General features: G+C 50.6%; 1 protein-coding gene across 4 annotated transcripts in view; it reads right to left on the reverse strand.

Moving 5' to 3' along the window:
- FAM214B (family with sequence similarity 214 member B) overlaps nucleotides 1-2970 on the reverse strand; it is a 13742-nt gene extending 10772 nt beyond the window's left edge. Inside the window, exon 1 of one of the 4 annotated variants that reach the window (XM_032239948.1) lies at nucleotides 2871-2970. The gene's annotated coding sequence lies outside the window, so the exon portion shown is untranslated. Of the gene's footprint in view, nucleotides 1-2282; nucleotides 2645-2870 lie in introns of those variants that run through there. The other 3 variants (XM_032239945.1, XM_032239943.1, XM_032239942.1) reach the window with 3 other exon arrangements.
- Between the last annotated feature and the right edge of the window lie 2486 nt (nucleotides 2971-5456).

Consider the following 5456-nt stretch of genomic DNA (forward strand, 5'->3'; position numbering starts at 1 on the left):
AAAAAAAAAAAAAAAAAAAAAAAAAAAAAAAAAAAAAAACTTACTAGGATAACAGGTAGAGACATAGAACACTGTAGGAAAAAAATAATCCCTTAGCAACCCCACTGTATTCTTTCTTCTATCTTTCTGTCACTACTATAGGCCAGGGCTTAGTTACCTACAAAGGTCAGAAGACAATAGTTCAGGGTGAAGGATCAAAGCTGTTCCAGGCCTCAACATATCCTGGGAAAGCAGCATGGTACAACCATGAGGCCTTACTTTGCTGCACTAAATTTACCCTGCTTTATTTTTCTATAGCAGTTATCACTACTTGACTTCTCCCTCCCCACTCCCCACAATTTCTTTCTCCCCTTATTAGAATGGAAGCTCCATGAGAGAAGCAACTTTGTTTTGTTCACGCTTATATTCCCAGAGTCAACATTAGTCCCTGGCATGTTCAATAAACATTGATTGAAGAAAACAACAGGTCCTGGGCTGAGTGAACAGTAAATCAGGAGAGCTGGATTCTAACTTATGCCCTTTCACTGTGACACCTGGGGAATCACAGTCTCTTTAGCCATAAATTTCTAAACCTGTAAAATGAGGGGATTGTATAGACAATGATTGCTGAGGGCCTCTGCAGCTCTGGCCTATTAGTGCTATAATTCTAACGACTATTGTTCACTCATATCCATTTCAGAGGATAGGTCCAGGCATTCGAATGCTCTGCTGCTTGTACCAAAGCAGAAAGCCTCCTCCAGTCTCAGCACAGCAAACTGATGCCCTGCCTCTTCATGCCCCACCCACTCACACAAACCTCCCCAGTCCCGAGGAAGCTGGAGAGTCTGCCCTAGGCCCGCCCTCTCTGCGAGACTGTCTGGGAAGCAGTGTTGCCATAGCAATCAGCTCCTCCTTAAAAGGCTTCAGCCTGCCCTTTTTTACCCCACCCTACCCCAGGGCTTTGTCTGTCCTTAGCACACCCCCCTCCCCAGCCAGTCTCTCAGTTCCTGGGTGGTTGTGTGAGGAGGCTGGCTTGGGGCCCCTTTTAGCAATACTGTCACACTCATTCAGCCACTGTGTGGAACTCAAGTCTTTCCCACACTCTCCCAGCCAGTCCAGGGGCAAAAAGAACTCTGGCACTTCATCAAATCCCCTCAGGGAAGCTGAGGAGCCCTCAGGAGTACTAGGTCCTAGTCTTGGTCCTGATAGTGCTTTCAAGAAGGGAAAGTGGGGAGCCACTCCGTCTTTCTCCCCAAGCTGAGGCTGGAACCTCACACCCCTTACTGCGTTCAGCTTACAGTAGTGGCCCACCTCTGAGAAGAGATCGAAGACCCTCAGTACTCCTCACCACTTCCCCCTTCCCACAGAAGCCCTAGGGTTCCCCACCCAGGGGAAGGACAAGAGTGTGGAAAATAAAAAATAAAAAGAGTGGGGAAAACCAGTTGGTGGCAAGTGGTAAAATGTGGCTACCAATCACTTGGGGGGCCATGTGAGACACCTGGGTGGTAGCGGTGGGGGTGGGGTCTGAGCCCTGCTGCTGGTTACCAGGGTCTCTGGTCATTGAGTACAAAGTCCTGGGCAGGGCACAGCTCCTAGATGGGCAAGGGCCAGGCCAGGCCCTGGGGCAAGGAAGGAAGTGGGAAATGAGCACACCCAGAGCATAAGGGCAGGGCAGGGCGGGGGAGGGGGAGACAGAGACCAAGGCCGGCTCTGGGAGGAACAGGAACTAGGATGGGGGGTTGACAGGAACACAGTGGGGGAAGGGTCCCGCGGGACATCAGCTAGGGGAAGAAACCCCAGTCTCAGTTGGACAGATCCAAAATAGACTGAGGAGACAGTCACACAAGCCCTGGTGACAAGCAGGGTCCAGCTCCTCTCAGTGCCCAGGCCAGAAGGTGGAGTTAAAAGCTGAGCAGACAGGAGTGCAACAGATTGGCCTCTTCACCCCACTAATTCCATCACCCTTGCTCCTAGAACCCAGAACACAAATGTCTTCCTGGACTTACTACAATGCCCTAAACTGCTAGGGTACTGGGGGTTCTGTTCTCCCGTCTCAACTGGGGCCTACAACCCCTTCCCCTCAGATAGTGCCCGCAGACCCTCCGACACCCCTACACTCTGGCCCACCACCCGTCTCCATTAAACAGTCTCCCTTCTTTCAAAGCGCCTCCAAGTCCCCTCCCCTTTATGTACCGCCTCCAACCCCCCTACATCAGACAGCTACCCAGCCCCCTCACAGTGTACCTCGCACCCCCCACAAAGCGCTCCCATCCTTCCCCCACAGAGGCCCCTGGAGAATGCACCTTGTTGCCCACACATTGAGTACCGAACCGCTCCCTCGACTCCGTGTCTTCCCTCAACACACAGCAGTCTCCAGATTGTCTGCAAGGCGCACCCCCATCCGTGTCCCCTTCTTCCTCGCTCACCCCGCCCCACACCTGTAGTTCCGTGGGTCCCGTTGCACTTGGGGAGGTGGTAGTGGTTGAGGCAGTTACTGAGCAGCCCTAGCTGTAGCCTCGGACTGCAAACCTCGCCCCTTCGGTCCGAGCCCCGCCCCCGCAACGCCCAGGCCCACCCTCTCCCTTGTCCCACCTTCCACCTTCTCCGGCCTTGTCCCTTTCCTCGTTTAATTTCTCAAGCTCCTCCCCTGTTGCCCGGGCCCCGCCCCTTCTGACCCCGCCCCCTTCTCGTTTTCTTTGCATTTCCCCAGGATCCTCCGCTTTTCCTAAGCCCCACCCCTGATCCCCGCCTCCTCTGGGTCTCTCCGCCTTTCACCAGCGCCCCCTCTCGGATTCCAGCCTGGTAGAAGTCGCGCCACACCCCCTTTCACCACGATCCCCCTCCCATCTCAGAGTCTCTCCTTCCTCCGCCCCTTATCCCTCTCGCCTCACCCGGGCGCTGGCGCTCCAACCCGGATCCGCTGGCTCTGATTGGCGGTGGCGGCCCCAATGGATGACGGAGGAGACAAAGTGATGGCTGCAGGTCGCCTGAGGTCCCACCCCGGCCACGTGCGTCTTCTGTGATGACAGGTCCAGAGGGGTGGGGCCTCGGCCGGCAGGCTGCTAACCAAAGCCGAGAGGATCGAGGCGGGGGTGGGGAGCCCGAGCCGGGGCCAAAGCCACAGGCCTGAGGGCTCTGAGCCCGGTTGGGGCTCTCTCGCAGCCTTCGCTCCGGTGTGAGCTGCCTGTGGAACTCGAGTCTCTTTGTAGGGACGTGTGGGTTGCCGCGTGCATTTGCACTAATAGGGGAGGTCCGTAGGGTTTGCCAGGTAGTGCAAGGAATTTCAGGGGTCTGTGAAAATGCGGGAATCTGGGCGGTGGGGTTCAGGTTTGTGAGGTTGAGCAGTTTCTGAAGCTTACTCTGTGGAGGCGGATGTGGGTTTTGGGATGGACAGCAGGAGTCAGATCTGTTACCTATTGAGGCAGGTCAGCGAAGAGGTCTGTGAATTTTACGAGATGAGTGTTGATATGGAGTTAGGAGGGCCTGCAACTGCTAAAGAAAAGTGGGGCCTTTGCTTTGTACAGGTGTCAAATGAACTGCATGACAGTTACATATGTTCTGCAATTTAATTGGCGCTTGAGTCTCCTCTCCCAGCCTCTCCTCAGGAGATACAGTAAGGGAGGGCGACGCTTACCAGACACCGGTAGATGGCAGCACAGGACACTTGCAGAACTGAGAGAGCCCAGCTCAGCGCTAGTCTGTGGCCTCTCCGAGGAGCGGACTGCTTGAGTCTTGATTTGATCAAGTTCTCCAAAAGTCACTTTATTTATTTATTTGTTTGTTTGTTTGTTTAGAGACGGAATCTCTCTCTTTCGCCCAGGCTAAAGTGCAGTGGCGTAATCTCGGCTCACTGCAACCTCTGCCTCCTGGGTTCAAGCAATTCTCCTACCTCAGCCTTCCGAGTAGCTGGGATTACAGGCGTGCACCACCAGGCCGGGCTAATTTTTCGTGTTTTTAGTAGAGACGGGGTGTCACCATGTTGGCCAGGCTGATCTCAAACTCCTGACCTCAAGTGATCCGCCAGCATCAGCTACCCAAAGTGCTTGGATTACTGGCGTGAGCCACCGCACCCCGCCAAGTCTCAGGTTCTTTAGGCTCTGTGGCTTTGTGTCAGTATTAAACTGGTTTACTCAACGTCAGTGGTGTGGAAGGCGCGAAAAAAGAAAGAAAAAAGCATTTTATCTGCCTTTAGGGAACTTATTGTTTAGAAAGTTATACAAATGCCTACATAATTCCAGAAGGGTAAACTAAGAAGGATTTTGTGTAGTGGGAAAAGCACAGAATTTGAAGTCATCTAAACTTCTTCAACTTCAAACTTCAACTTATAGGTTCAACTTACGAGTTAGTCTCATACCTTTGAGTATTTACTAGCTGTATAGATTTGGGTAAATTACTTGACTTAAAAAGAAGCCTTTATTTTAGAACAATTTTAGATTTACAGAAAACTTGTAAAAATAGTGCTGAGTTTTCATATATGCCCTACACCTAGTTTCTCCTATTATTAACATCTTTCCTTATATGGTTCATTTATTACAATTAATGAGCCAACGTTGATATATTAACATTAACTAAAATCCACACTTTATTCTGATTTTTAGTTTTTACCTTAGGTCCTTTTTCTGTTTCAAGATCTAATCCAAGCTGGCACATTACATTTAAACATCATGTATTTTTTGGCTCCTCTTGGCTGTGACAGTTTCTCAAACTTCCTTTTGATGACCTTAACTTTTTCTTTTTTTTGAGACAGTCTTGCTCTTTCGCCAGGCTCCAGGCTGGAGTACAGTGGTCAGATCTCAGCTCACTGCAACCTCCACCTCCCACGTTCTAGCAATTCTCCTGCCTCAGCCTCCCGAGTAGCTGGGACTATGTGCCACCACACCCAGCTAATTTTTGTATTATTTTAGTAGAGATGGGGCTTCACCGTGTTGGCCAGGTTGGTCTCAATCTCTTGACCTTGTGATCTGCCTGCGTTGGCCTCCCAAAGTGCTGGGATTAGAGGCATGAGCCACCATGCCTGGCCTTCTTTTATTTTTTTAAGAGACAGGCTCTCATTCTGTCACCCAGGCTGAAGTACAGTGGTCCAATCATAGCCCTTGGAACTTTGAACTCCCAGGCTTAAGTGATACTCCTGCCTCAGCCTCCAGAATAGCTAGGACCAGACACATGTGCCACCAAAAAAAAAAAAATTAAACTTTTATTTTTTATGTTATATTTTATTTGAGGCAGAGTCTTGCTCTGTCACTCAGGCTGGAGTACAGTGGTGCGATCTCAGCTCACTGCAAACAATGCCTTCCAGGTTCAAGTGATTCTCCTGCCTCAGCTTCCCGAGTAGTGGGATTACAGGTATGAGCCACCACATCCAGATAACTTTTGTATTTTTAATAGAGACATTGTTTCTATTGTTGTATTTGACCGAATGTAGAAAGTTATCACAAGACAAAAGTATGCCAGATTGCAGGGTCATTTATTTATGCCGG

This window comes from Sapajus apella, unplaced genomic scaffold, assembly GCF_009761245.1.
Source record: "Sapajus apella isolate SASKATOON/1434 unplaced genomic scaffold, GSC_monkey_1.0 scaffold46, whole genome shotgun sequence".
Lineage (NCBI taxonomy): Eukaryota > Metazoa > Chordata > Mammalia > Primates > Cebidae > Sapajus > Sapajus apella.